This window comes from Triticum dicoccoides, chromosome 3A, assembly GCF_002162155.2.
Source record: "Triticum dicoccoides isolate Atlit2015 ecotype Zavitan chromosome 3A, WEW_v2.0, whole genome shotgun sequence".
NCBI lineage: Eukaryota > Viridiplantae > Streptophyta > Magnoliopsida > Poales > Poaceae > Triticum > Triticum dicoccoides.
In genome coordinates this window covers 456,717,435-456,729,877 of record NC_041384.1, presented here as the reverse complement: position 1 = coordinate 456,729,877, position 12,443 = coordinate 456,717,435, and positions in this window count along the sequence as shown.

Sequence of the window (12,443 nt, the reverse complement as noted above, 5' to 3'; positions counted from 1 at the left end):
GGGAGTCGTGGGGTCTAGTCTAGGCCAAGCCGCAGGGCAACGTGATCGGATTTGTTCCGTGGTTGCCGCTGCCTGTCTGTCTTGCTGGCGATTACTTCGTGGACCCGGATCACGGATCCGTGATCTCTCTTGCTTTTCCGTCGTTGCCATCTGTTTTGCTGACAGTTTTTTTTTCAAAAATAAATTGCGTTTATTCATCTGTCCTTCCGAGTTTCGGAGGGGCGCTATTGTGATCACATGGTGTGATTTGCAAATAAACCATACTCCCTCTTTTTTTACTACTCCCTCCTTCCATCTATACTAGAAAAACGCCCGTGCGTTGCAATGGGGCCACATTAACTTTAAGAGTTCAATATTAATCATGTTAATAATACATTTAATATTCTCATACATATCAAGTGACATATGAAAATATGGTAAAAGTTCAATATTAATCATGTTAACTTTAAGAGTTTAATATTAATCATGTTAATATTCTCATACATTTAATAATCATGTTAATAATACATTTAATATTCTCATACAACTACAAACATGAAAAATGATAGCACCCTATGAAATATGGTAAGATTATGTGTTTTTGCACGCAATTGTTGTGATTTATGTGTGATTTTTTTTAATGTGATTTCGTACAAACAATTATAGTGAATATATACTACTAGCACTACCAACTACAACTTGTGACCAATCACATAAAGATATATATTTAGAAAGATGTGCATTGCTACGACTTCTAAATTGATATATCATACTGTATTTTGTCTCTTTTCACTTCTTTCCTCTCCTCATCTCGTTGGCTAGTCTTCTCTGATTATTTGTTGTCAATCCTTTTATCAAGGTTATGCAAAAAGAAAGTTCAAAATGTTCAGATCAAAGATAAATCTCTATGAAAACTAATTATTCAAGAGCGACGATGCAAATTAAAAGATGAGACAACATCTTGATGAAAAAATGCAGATCCACTTGTATGGCGTCCAAATATGTTACCCAGTGGGTTTCTTGTTCACTGAGCAAATTTCAGCACTTTCATGGAATTAATTAGTAGAATTATTGTAACACCAAGCACGTACAAGTATCCCAAGATGACCACGAGTGAAATTTCTACTGTAGTGCATACTAAACATACCTGGCCTTTTTCTTCTTGAATCCATCAAATTTTCATTTCATTTAGAGCATCATGATGTCGTGAATACAACTTCAAAACTATTTAGAGCATCATGACCTCAACACTTCTAAGTCTGAAATCATCTCTATAAATGATCTATGGAGCAATTCATAAACTGCAGTCAGTAGACAAATTAATTAGATTGTGCATGCATGAGACGATGGATTGTGTAGATGATCCCTAAGCTGTGGAACAGTACAACCAGAGAAAATAGCAGTCAAAGGGAGGAATTAGCTAGTTAGATTGTAGATGCATGCATGAGTCAGCCGACGCAAGGGAAGTCGCGTGGAGCGCCATGACGAACTCGGAGTCTGGGCCCGAGCCGTTACACCTCGGCGGCAGACAGCGGCCAGCACAGCCGCTGCCCGCTGGGTCGCTACTCGCTAGTGCCCACCGCGCTGTTGAGTCCACCGCCGATTGTAGCCACTGCATATAGTGTTCGCGCCGCCATGATGGTGCCCGACGAGGACGACACAGGGCGGCGGAGTCGTGCATATCCAGCGATGAGATCGAACAGCGAGGCGAGGTGACCGGCAGCGAACGGGCAGGGCCTGCGGCGTCGGCTGCAGATCTCCTGGAACAGAGAAAAAGAGAGAGAGGTAGAGACTGAGGAAGGAGAGGTAGGGCGCAGGAAGAGGAGAGGGATACTGGTGTCCATGGCGAGGCCTCCGTTGTCCACCGGCAAACCTCCATGGCTAAGGTAAGGTGCACCTACACCCGTAACACACCAGCATGACCTGACGGTGAACGGGTTCACGTGACAAGCGCGGGGCTGGCAATCAACGTTTCCTGGTCCTCCTCGCTGATGCATAACGGGCACGCATCGCTGCCTGGGTCGCTCACCATGAAGAAGAAGATAGGGTGGAGGAATTGAGCGAGGGAGGAGGAATCGAGCGGCTTGTACGGCAGGGGGCCAAACCATGATAAAAATCAGTACAACCCGTGCGAGGTGGAGAACGAAATGACTTACCTATAGCTCATGATTCGATTGAGATGATAGAGAAGGAAGGAAAATTGTGATTTAGTCGGACAAAGTTTTGGAAAGTTCTGATTCAGCTGAGAAATAGATGGAAATAATGCCTCAGGATGAGGAGGTCACGATTAGGGTATGGCAAGAAGAACTTTTTTGGAAAGCTTTGATTCTGGTGATAATTACCATATTCGAAATTTCCTTAGTTATAGCCTTACCATACATGGATTGATTTATTACTATAATTATCATATTTGAGATTTCTAAGTTTATAGCCTTACCATACGTGGATTAATTGTGATTGATTACCGTAAATACGTTGGGTATTGTCGGCCAGACGAGAAAGAGAAAAACCGGTGGGAGGGTGGTGGTGGGAGGTGGGACGAAGAAAAACCGGTTGAAAAAAAAATGGTTGAAAATAAACCGGTTGAAAGTGGGGGGGACTATTCAACCAAGTCGTCCATTAGGAGTAGAGATTATCATATTTGAGATTTCTAAGTTTATAGCCTTACCATACGTGGATTAATTGTGATTGATTACCATAAATACGTTGGGTATTGTCAGCCAGACGAGAAAGAGAAAAACCGGTGGGAGGGGGGTGGTGGGAGGTGGGACGAAGAAAAACCGGTTGAAAAAAAACTGGTTGAAAATAAACCGGTTGAAAGTGGGGGGACTATTCAACCAAGTCGTCCATTAGGAGTAGAGATAGGGCCTAATACATTTTTTAAGACCGCCTTTGACTATTGACAAGATTAATAGTACATGACATGCACAATGTGAAAATTATATCCTTGAAAGCTCCTTTCACACACGAATTTAACGGTGTGCTTTGTGTAAGTTGCATGTCATATATTATTTCTCTAATATTTGGTCAAAGTTAGCCTCGAAAAACATATTAGGCCCTATATAGATGGAAGGAAGGAGAAGCAAACATGTTCGTGTGTTGCACCGAGACAAATCCCTTGAAATCTTTCACGATGTTGCACGACAAACAAAATGAGGTGAGTTGATTTTTGAAGTGTACTCATGTGTTTCCAATTTGTTAAACAACAAAAAAGAAATCTACCTAGCTACCGCTATCTCTTTTATGTCTTTGTTGCCGTTCCTCCTTAGTGATGAGCAGCAAATATTGGATTAGTATGAAAATAGAGAAGTACATTTTAGTACTCAAATGATAACTTATGCATAAGAATCATTATTTTTGTCTTGTTGCTATATGTGTTTGCAAATGTAATCCAAGTTAGATTTGGTTTAGTTGCAAACATATTAGACGTCTACATCGAAAACAATCAACTATAAGAACATGCATATCAAATGTTCAAGGTTGCATATGAACATCGATATTGTCAGGAGAAAACTTTGTAGGCACGATTTCAAACTATGAAAATCAATGTTAAGCCACTGGTTTACATAAAGCTCGTATCAGTACTTTAGTGTACATCATTGACCAGGGGTCGGTTATTGTACACTGTGCAAAATAGAGAGGACGATTATACACTTGTTGTAATTTTAGCAGGAATCAACATCCCCTACGGTGCCAATAATAGTTTTTGTGAAGGGAAAACTTTGTTTTTGCCACTCTAGTTTTTTCCCAATTTACTTATGCCACTCTAGAATTTGACATTTCACTTTTGCCACTCTTAGTTTTGACAATATATCACTTTTGCCATTCCGTGGCAAAAGCAACATTTTCAGAGTGGCAATTGTGATACATTGTCAAAAGCTAAGAGTGGCAAAAGTGAAATAAAAAATTATCGTTTTTACCACGAAATGGCATTTATGATGTGTTGTCAAAAGCCAAGAGTGGCAAAAGTGATATGTCAAATTCTAGAGTGGCATAAGTAAAATTGGCAAAAACAAGATTTAAATGGTGTAGGAACATATATATAATAGACATTTCCAAAATACCACATATAAAAAAGGTATTAATTAAGGTTTCATCCTAAACCTAATTTTAGAGATGATTGACATGCAAGGATAATAGCATATTTGAAATCTACACATTTTTCTAAGGAATTTCATATGTAACATCCTAGACTTCGAGTTAGGATTTGAAAAATGTCAATATTTTGAAAAGTATTTGAATATGCCTGATAAAAGAAAAATTAAACAAAAATAAGAAAATAAGATTCTTTGAAATGATTGGCATGCAAGACAATGACATATTTGAAATCTACACATTTTTCTAAGGAATTTTCATATATAATATGTTAGATTTCGAGGTGTAGTATGTCCAGGAAGGTCTTGTTTGCCACGGGTTCTCTGGACAATCTGACCCGTGCGAGGTTCTCTACTATGATGTTGTCGCTTCATTCGACGTGATCTAATTCGAGTTCGTCAAATTTTCCTTCGAGTGCTCGGACGGCGGCGTGGTATGCTGCCATCTTGGGGTCCCTGGTGTCAAATGTTTTCATGACCTGTTGGACCACGAGGTCGGAGTCCTCGCGACAGATGAGACATCAGATGCCCATGGAGACCGCGTTCTGGAGCCCGTGCAGGAGGGCTTCATATTCTGCTACGTTGCTGGATCCCGAAAATGTAGTTCGAGGATGTAGTTCATTTTGTTGCCTATGGGGAGACGAGGACTACTCTAGCCCCCGGTACTTGTAGTGTCATCGACTCATCAAAGTACATTGTCTAGTACTCGAGGTCGATGTTTTTGGGGACCTATTGGGCCTCTGTTCATTCTATGAGGAAGTCAGCAATGGCCTGAGATTGCACTGCCGTACGCGGCTTGTAAGAGAGCTCAAACGGTAAGAGTTCGATTACCCATTTCGCCACACAGCCTGTGGCATCTTTGTTGTTGATGATGTCAGATAGCGCGCCTGGCTGACCACCGTTATTGGGTTGGCTTGGAAGTAATGTCGCAACTTTCTTGCAGCCTTGTCTTGCAGGGCGTAAGTACCTCGCTGACGTAGTACACCGGGTGTTGCGTGTGGTGTATCTTTTAGGCATCCTCTCATTCGACATAGATGACCACACTGACTACTTGGGTTGTTGTTGCAATGTAGAGCAACATGGGTTCCGATTGGGCTGGGGACACCAGGAGCGGGTTTGATTGTAACAGCGTCTTGAGGTTGGCGAATGCTTGTCTGGCTTCTCCAGCCTTGAGATGAACCTGCTCAAGGTCACCATGCAGCCTGTGAGCTTCTGTATGTCATGTACCATCTCAGGGGTCTCAAGGTCCACTATGGCTTTTATCTTCTCTAGGTTTGCCTCTATCCTCGTTGGGATATAACAAACTCCAAGGGCTGACCTACGGGGACCCCGAAGACGCATTTGTAGGGGTTTAGCTTCATAGTAAAATTACGGAGGTTGTCGAAGGTCTGTTGGAGGTCGGTGAGGAGGCTTGATCCTTGTTTGGATTTTACCATGATGTCATCTATGTAGACCTCCACATTTACTCTGATCTGTTTATTGAAACACTTCTGCATCGTTTGTTGGTACGTAGCCCCGCGTTTTTTGAGGCCGTATGGCATTGTGACATAGCAGAAGGGCCCATACGGCGTAATGAAGGAGGTCGTCTCATGGTTAGGTTCTTTCATCTGTATCTGGTGGTATCCTGAATATGCATCCAGGAAGCATAGGCGTTCACACCCTACAATGGAGTCGATTATCTGAACGATCCTTGGTGGCGGGAATGGGTCCTTGGGGCATGCCTTGTTGAGGTCGGTGTAGTCCACACACATGCGCCATGTATTGTTCTTCTTTGGCACCATCATGGGGTTTGCCAGCCACTCCGGGTGCGTGACCTCCCTTATGAACTTGGCCGCGAGTAGGCGTGTTATCTCTTCTCATATCGGCATTCGTTTTTCTGTAGCGAAGCACCGTAGGGCCTGCTTTACCGGCCTCCCGTCCTTCCGAATGTTTAGGCAGTGTTAGGCTTTCTCTGCCGGCACTCCCGACATGCATGTCGGCGGGCTTCCATGCGAATATATCCCAGTTGGCTCCGAGGAAGGCAAGGAGCTCTGCCTCCTAGCCCTCTGAGAGATCTCCGCTAATGGTTACAGTTTTGTTGGGGTCTTCAGGGTGGACCTGAAATTTCTTGGTTTGCTTTTCTCGACCGCAAGACGGGACCAGGTCGTGGCTTTTGGGGAGCTCGGCCTTGATACGTCAATTTTGCATCATGTTTTCCTACTGTTATTTATGATGTTTTTATGCATAATAATGCTTTTTGGAGTAATTCTAATGTCTTTTCTCTCATAATATGCAAGGTACATACAAAGAGGGAGAATTCTGGCAGCTGGAAATCTGGACCAGGAAAAGCTACGTCAGGCCACCTATTCTGCATAACTCCAAACAAGCTGAAACTTTACGGAGATCTTTTTATGGAATATATGAGGAACATTGGAGCCAATAAGTACCAGAGGGCCCCATAGATGACCCACAAGTATAGGGGGTCAACTGTAGCTCTTTTTGATAAGTAAGAGTGTCGAACCCAATGAGGAGCAGAAGGAAATTACAAGTAGTTTTCAGTAAGGTAATGTCTGCAGGTGCTGAAATTGTAAGTAGCAGAGTAGTTTGATAGCAAGATAATTTGTAACGAGCAAGTAACGATAGTAGTAACAAAAATGCAGCAAGGTAGCCCAATCCTTTTGAGGCAAAGTACTATTGGGAACATAGTAATTTCAAAAAAATTCATACGCACACGCAAGATCATGGTGATGCATAGCAACGAGAGGGGAGAGTGTTGTCCACGTACCCTCGTAGACCGAAAGCGGAAGAGTTATAACAACGCGGTTGATGTAGTCGTACGTCTTCACGGCCCGACCGATCAAGCACCGAAACTACGGTACCTCCGAGTTCTAGCACACGTTCAGCTCGATGACGATCCCCGGACTCCGATCCAGCAAAGTGTCGGGGAAGAATTCCGTCAGCACGACGGCGTGGTGACGATCTTGATGTTCTACCGTCGCAGGGCTTCGCCTAAGCACCGCTACAATATTATCGAGGATTATGGTGGAGGGGGGCACCGCACACGGCTAAGAGATCTCAAGGATCAATTGTTGTGTCTAGAGGTGCCCCCTGCCCCCGTATATAAAGGAGCAAGGGGGAGGGGCGGCCGGCCATGATGAGGCGCGCCAGGGAGGAGTCCTACTCCTACCGGGAGTAGGACTCCCTCCTTTTCCTTGTCCAAGTAGGAGAGGGGGGAGGAAGGGAGAGAAGAGAGGAAGGAAAGGGGGGCGCCGCCCCTCCCTCCTTGTCAAATTCGGACTAGGGGGAGAGGGGGGGCGCGGCCTGCCCTGGCCGCCCCTCCTCTTCTCCACTTTAGGCCCATGAGGCCCATTAACCCCTCGGGGAGTTCCGGTAACCCCCCGCTACTCCGGTTTTATCCGAAACTTCCCCGGAACACTTCCGGTGTCTGAATATAGCCGTCCAATATATCAATCTTTATGTCTCGACCATTTCGAGACTCCTCGTTATGTCCGTGATCACATCCGGGACTTCGAACTAACTTCGGTACATCAAAACTAATAAACTCATAATATAACTGTCATCGAAACCTTAAGCGTGCGGACCCTACGGGTTCGAGAACAATGTAGACATGACTGAGACACGTCTCCGGTCAATAACCAATAGCGGAACCTGGATGCTCATATTGGTTCCCACATATTCTACGAAGATCTTTTATCGGTCAGACCGCATAACAACATACGTTGTTCCCTTTGTCATCGGTATGTTACTTGCCCGAGATTCGATCGTCGGTATCTCAATACGTAGTTCAATCTCATTGCCGGCAAGTCTCTTTACTCGTTCTGTAATACATCATCTCGCAACTAACTCATTAGTTGCATTGCTTGCAAGGCTTAGGTGATGTGCATTACCGAGAGGGCCCAGAGATACCTCTCCGACAATCGGAGTGACAAATCCTAATCTCGAAATACGCCAACCCAACATGTACCTTTGGAGACACCTGTAGAGCACCTTTATAATCACCCAGTTACGTTGTGACATTTGGTAGCACACAAAGTGTTCCTCCGGCAAACGGGAGTTGCATAATCTCATAGTCATAGGAACATGTATAAGTTATGAAGAAAGCAATAGCAACATACTAAACGATCGGGTGCTAAGCTAATGGAATGGGTCATGTCAATCACATTATTCTCCTAATAATGTGATCCCGTTAATCAAATGACAACACATGTCTATGGTTAGGAAACATAACCATCTTTGATTAATGAGCTAGTCAAGTAGAGGCATACTAGTGATGTTTAGTTTGTCTATATATTCACACAAGTATTATGTTTCCGGATAATACAATTCTAGCATGAATAATAAACATTTATCATGATATAAGGAAATAAAATAATAACATTATTATTGCCTCTAGGGCATATTTCCTTCAGTCTCCCACTTGCACTAGAGTCAATAATCTAGATTACACGATGATGATTCTAACACCCATGGAGCTTTGGTGCCGATCATGTTTTGCTCGTGGAAGAGGCTTAGTCAACGGGTCTGTCAACGGGTCTGCAACATTCAGATTCGTATGTATCTTGCAAATCTCTATGTCTCCCACCTGGACTAGATCCCGGATGGAATTGAAGCGTCTCTTGATGTGCTTGGTTCTCTTGTGAAATCTGGATTCCTTTGCCAAGGCAATTGCACCAGTATTGTCACAAAAGATTTTCATTGGACCCGATGCACCAGGTATGACACCTAGATCGGATATGAACTCCTTCATCCAGACTCCTTCGTTTGCTACTTCCGAAGCAGCTATGTACTCTGCTTCACATGTAGATCCCGCCACAACGCTTTGTTTAGAACTGCACCAACTGACAGCTCCACCGTTTAATATAAACACGTATCCGGTTTGCGATTTAGAATCGTCCGGATGAGTGTCAAAGCTTGCATCAATGTAACCATTTACGATGAGCTCTTTGTCACCTCCATATACGAGAAACATATCCTTAGTCCTTTTCAGGTATTTCAGGATGTTCTTGACCGCTGTCCAGTGATCCACTCCTGGATTACTTTGGTACCTCCCTGGTAGACTTATAGCAAGACGCACATCAGGTCTGGTACACAGCATTGCATACATGATAGAGCCTATGGCAGAAGCATAGGGAACATCTTTCATTTTCTCTCTATCTTCTGCATTGGTCGGGCATTGAGTCTTACTCAATTTCACACCTTGTAACACAGGCAAGAATCCTTTCTTTGCTTGATCCATTTTGAACTTCTTGAAAATTTTGTCAAGGTATGTGCTTTGTGAAAGTCCAATTAAGCGTCTTGATCTATCTCGGTAGATCTTAATGCCCAATATGTAAGCAGCTTCACCGAGGTCTTTCATTGAAAAACTCTTATTCAAGTATCCCTTTATGCTATCCAGAAATTCTATATCATTTCTGTTTAGTAATATGTCATCTACATATAATATCAGAAATGCTACAGAGCTCCCACTCACTTTCTTGTAAATACAGGCTTCTCCAAAAGTCTGTACAAAACCAAATGCTTTGATCACACTATCAAAGCGTTTATTCCAACTCCGAGAGGCTTGCACCAGTCCATAAATGGATCGCTGGAGCTTGCACACTTTGTTAGCTCCCTTTGGATCGACAAAACCTTCCGGCTGCATCATATACAACTCTTTTTCCAGAAATCCATTAAGGAATGCAGTTTTGACATCCATTTGCCAAATTTCATAATCATAAAATGCGGCAATTGCTAACATGATTCAGACAGACTTAAGCATCGCTATGGGTGAGAAGGTCTCATCGTAGTCAATCCCTTGAACTTGTCGAAAACCTTTTGCGACAAGTCGAGCTTTGTAGACAGTAATATTACCGTCAGCGTCAGTCTTCTTCTTGAAGATCCATTTATTCTCAATTGCTTGCCGATCATTGGGCAAGTCAACCAAAGTCCACACTTTGTTCTCATACATGGATCCCATCTCAGATTTCATGGCTTCAAGCCATTTTGCGGAATCTGGTCTCACCATCGCTTCTTCATAGTTCGTAGGTTCATCATGATCTAGTAGAATGACTTCCAGAACAGGATTACCGTACCACTCTGGTGCGGATCCTACTCTGGTTGATCTACGAGGTTCGGTAGTAACTTGTTCTGAAGTTTCATGATCATTATCATTAGCTTCCTCACTAATTGGTGTAGGTGTCACGGAAACCGGTTTCTGTGATGTACTACTTTCCAATAAGGGAGCAAGTACAGTTACCTCATCAAGTTCTACTTTCCTCCCACTCACTTCTTTCGAGAGAAACTCCTTCTCTAGAAAGGATCCATTCTTAGCGACAAATGTCTTGCCTTCGGATCTGTGATAGAAGGTGTACCCAACAGTTTCCTTTGGGTATCCTATGAAGACACATTTCTCCGATTTGGGTTCGAGCTTATCAGGTTGAAGTTTTTTCACATAAGCATCGCAGCCCCAAACTTTCAGAAACGACAACTTTGGTTTCTTGCCAAACCACAGTTCATAAGGCGTCGTCTCAACAGATTTTGATGGTGCCCTATTTAACGTGAATGCGGCCGTCTCTAAAGCATAACCCCAAAATGATAGCAGTAAATTTGTAAGAGACATCATAGATCGCACCATATCAAGTAAAGTACGATTACGACGTTCGGACACACCATTATGCTGTGGTATTCCGGGTGGCGTGAGTTGCGAAACTATTCCGCATTGTTTCAAATGTAGACCAAACTCGTAACTCAAATATTCTCCTCCACGATCAGATCGTAGAAACTTTATTTTCTTGTTATGATGATTTTCAACTTCACTCTGAAATTCTTTGAACTTTTCAAATGTTTCAGACTTATGTTTCATTAAGTAGATATACCCATATCTGCTTAAATCATCTGTGAAGGTGAGAAAATAACGATATCCGCCACGAGCTTCAACATTCATTGGACCACATACATCTGTATGTATGTTTTCCAACAAATCTGTTGCTCTCTCCATAGTACCAGAGAATGGTGTTTTAGTCATCTTGCCCATGAGGCACGGTTCGCAAGTACCAAGTGATTCATAATCAAGTGATTCCAAAAGTCCATCAGTATGGAGTTTCTTCATGCGTTTTATACCGACATGACCTAAACGGCAGTGCCACAAATAAGTTGCACTATCATTATCAACTCTACATCTTTTGGTTTCAACATTATGAATATGTGTATCACTACTATCAAGATTCATCAAAAATAGACCATTTTTCAAGGGTGCATGACCATAAAAGATATTACTCATATAAATAGAACAACCATTATTCTCTGATTTAAATGAATAACCGTCTCGCATTAAACAAGATCCAGATATAATGTTCATGCTCAACGCTGGCACCAAATAACAATTATTTAGGTCTAATACTAATCCCGATGGTATATGTAGAGGTAGCGTCCCAACCGCGATCACATCGACTTTGGAACCATTTCCCACACGCATCGTCACCTCGTCCTTCGCGAGTGTTCGCTTAATCTGTAGTCCCTGTTTCGAGTTGCAAATATTAGCAACAGAACCAATATCAAATCCCCAGGTGCTACTGCGAGCTCTAGTAAGGTACACATCAATAACATGTATATCACATATACCTTTGTTCACTTTGCCATCCTTCTTATCCGCCAAATACTTTGGGCAGTTCCGCTTCCAGTGACCAGTCTGCTTGCAGTAGAAGCACTCAGTTTCAGGCTTAGGTCCAGATTTGGGTTTCTTCTCTTGAGCAGCAACTTGCTTGCTGTTCTTCTTGAAGTTCCCCTTCTTCTTCCCTTTGCCTTTTTTCTTGGAACCAGTGGTCTTGTTGACCATCAACACTTGATGCTCCTTCTTGATTTCTACCTCCGCAGCTTTCAGCGTTGCGAAGAGCTCGGGAATAGTCTTATTCATCCCTTGCATATTATAGTTCATCACGAAGCTCTTGTAGCTAGGTGGCAGTGATTGGAGAATTCTGTCAATGACGCAATCAACTGAAAGATTAACTCCCAATTGAATCAAGTGATTATTATACCCAGACATTTTGAGTATATGCTCACTGACAGAACTGTTCTCCACCATCTTGCAGCTATAGAACTTATTGGAGACTTCATATCTCTCAATCTGGGCATTTGCTTCAAATATTAACTTCAACTCCTGGAACATCTCATATGCTCCATGACGTTCAAAACGTCGTTGAAGTCCCGATTCTAAGCTGTAAAGCATGGCACACTGAACTATCGAGTAGTCATCAGCTTTGCTCTGCTGGACGTTCATAACATCTGGTGTTGCTCCAGCAACAGGCCTGGCACTCAGCGGTGCTTCCAGGACGTAATTCTTCTGTGCAACAATGAGGATAATCCTCAAGTTACGGACCCCGTCCGTGTAATTGC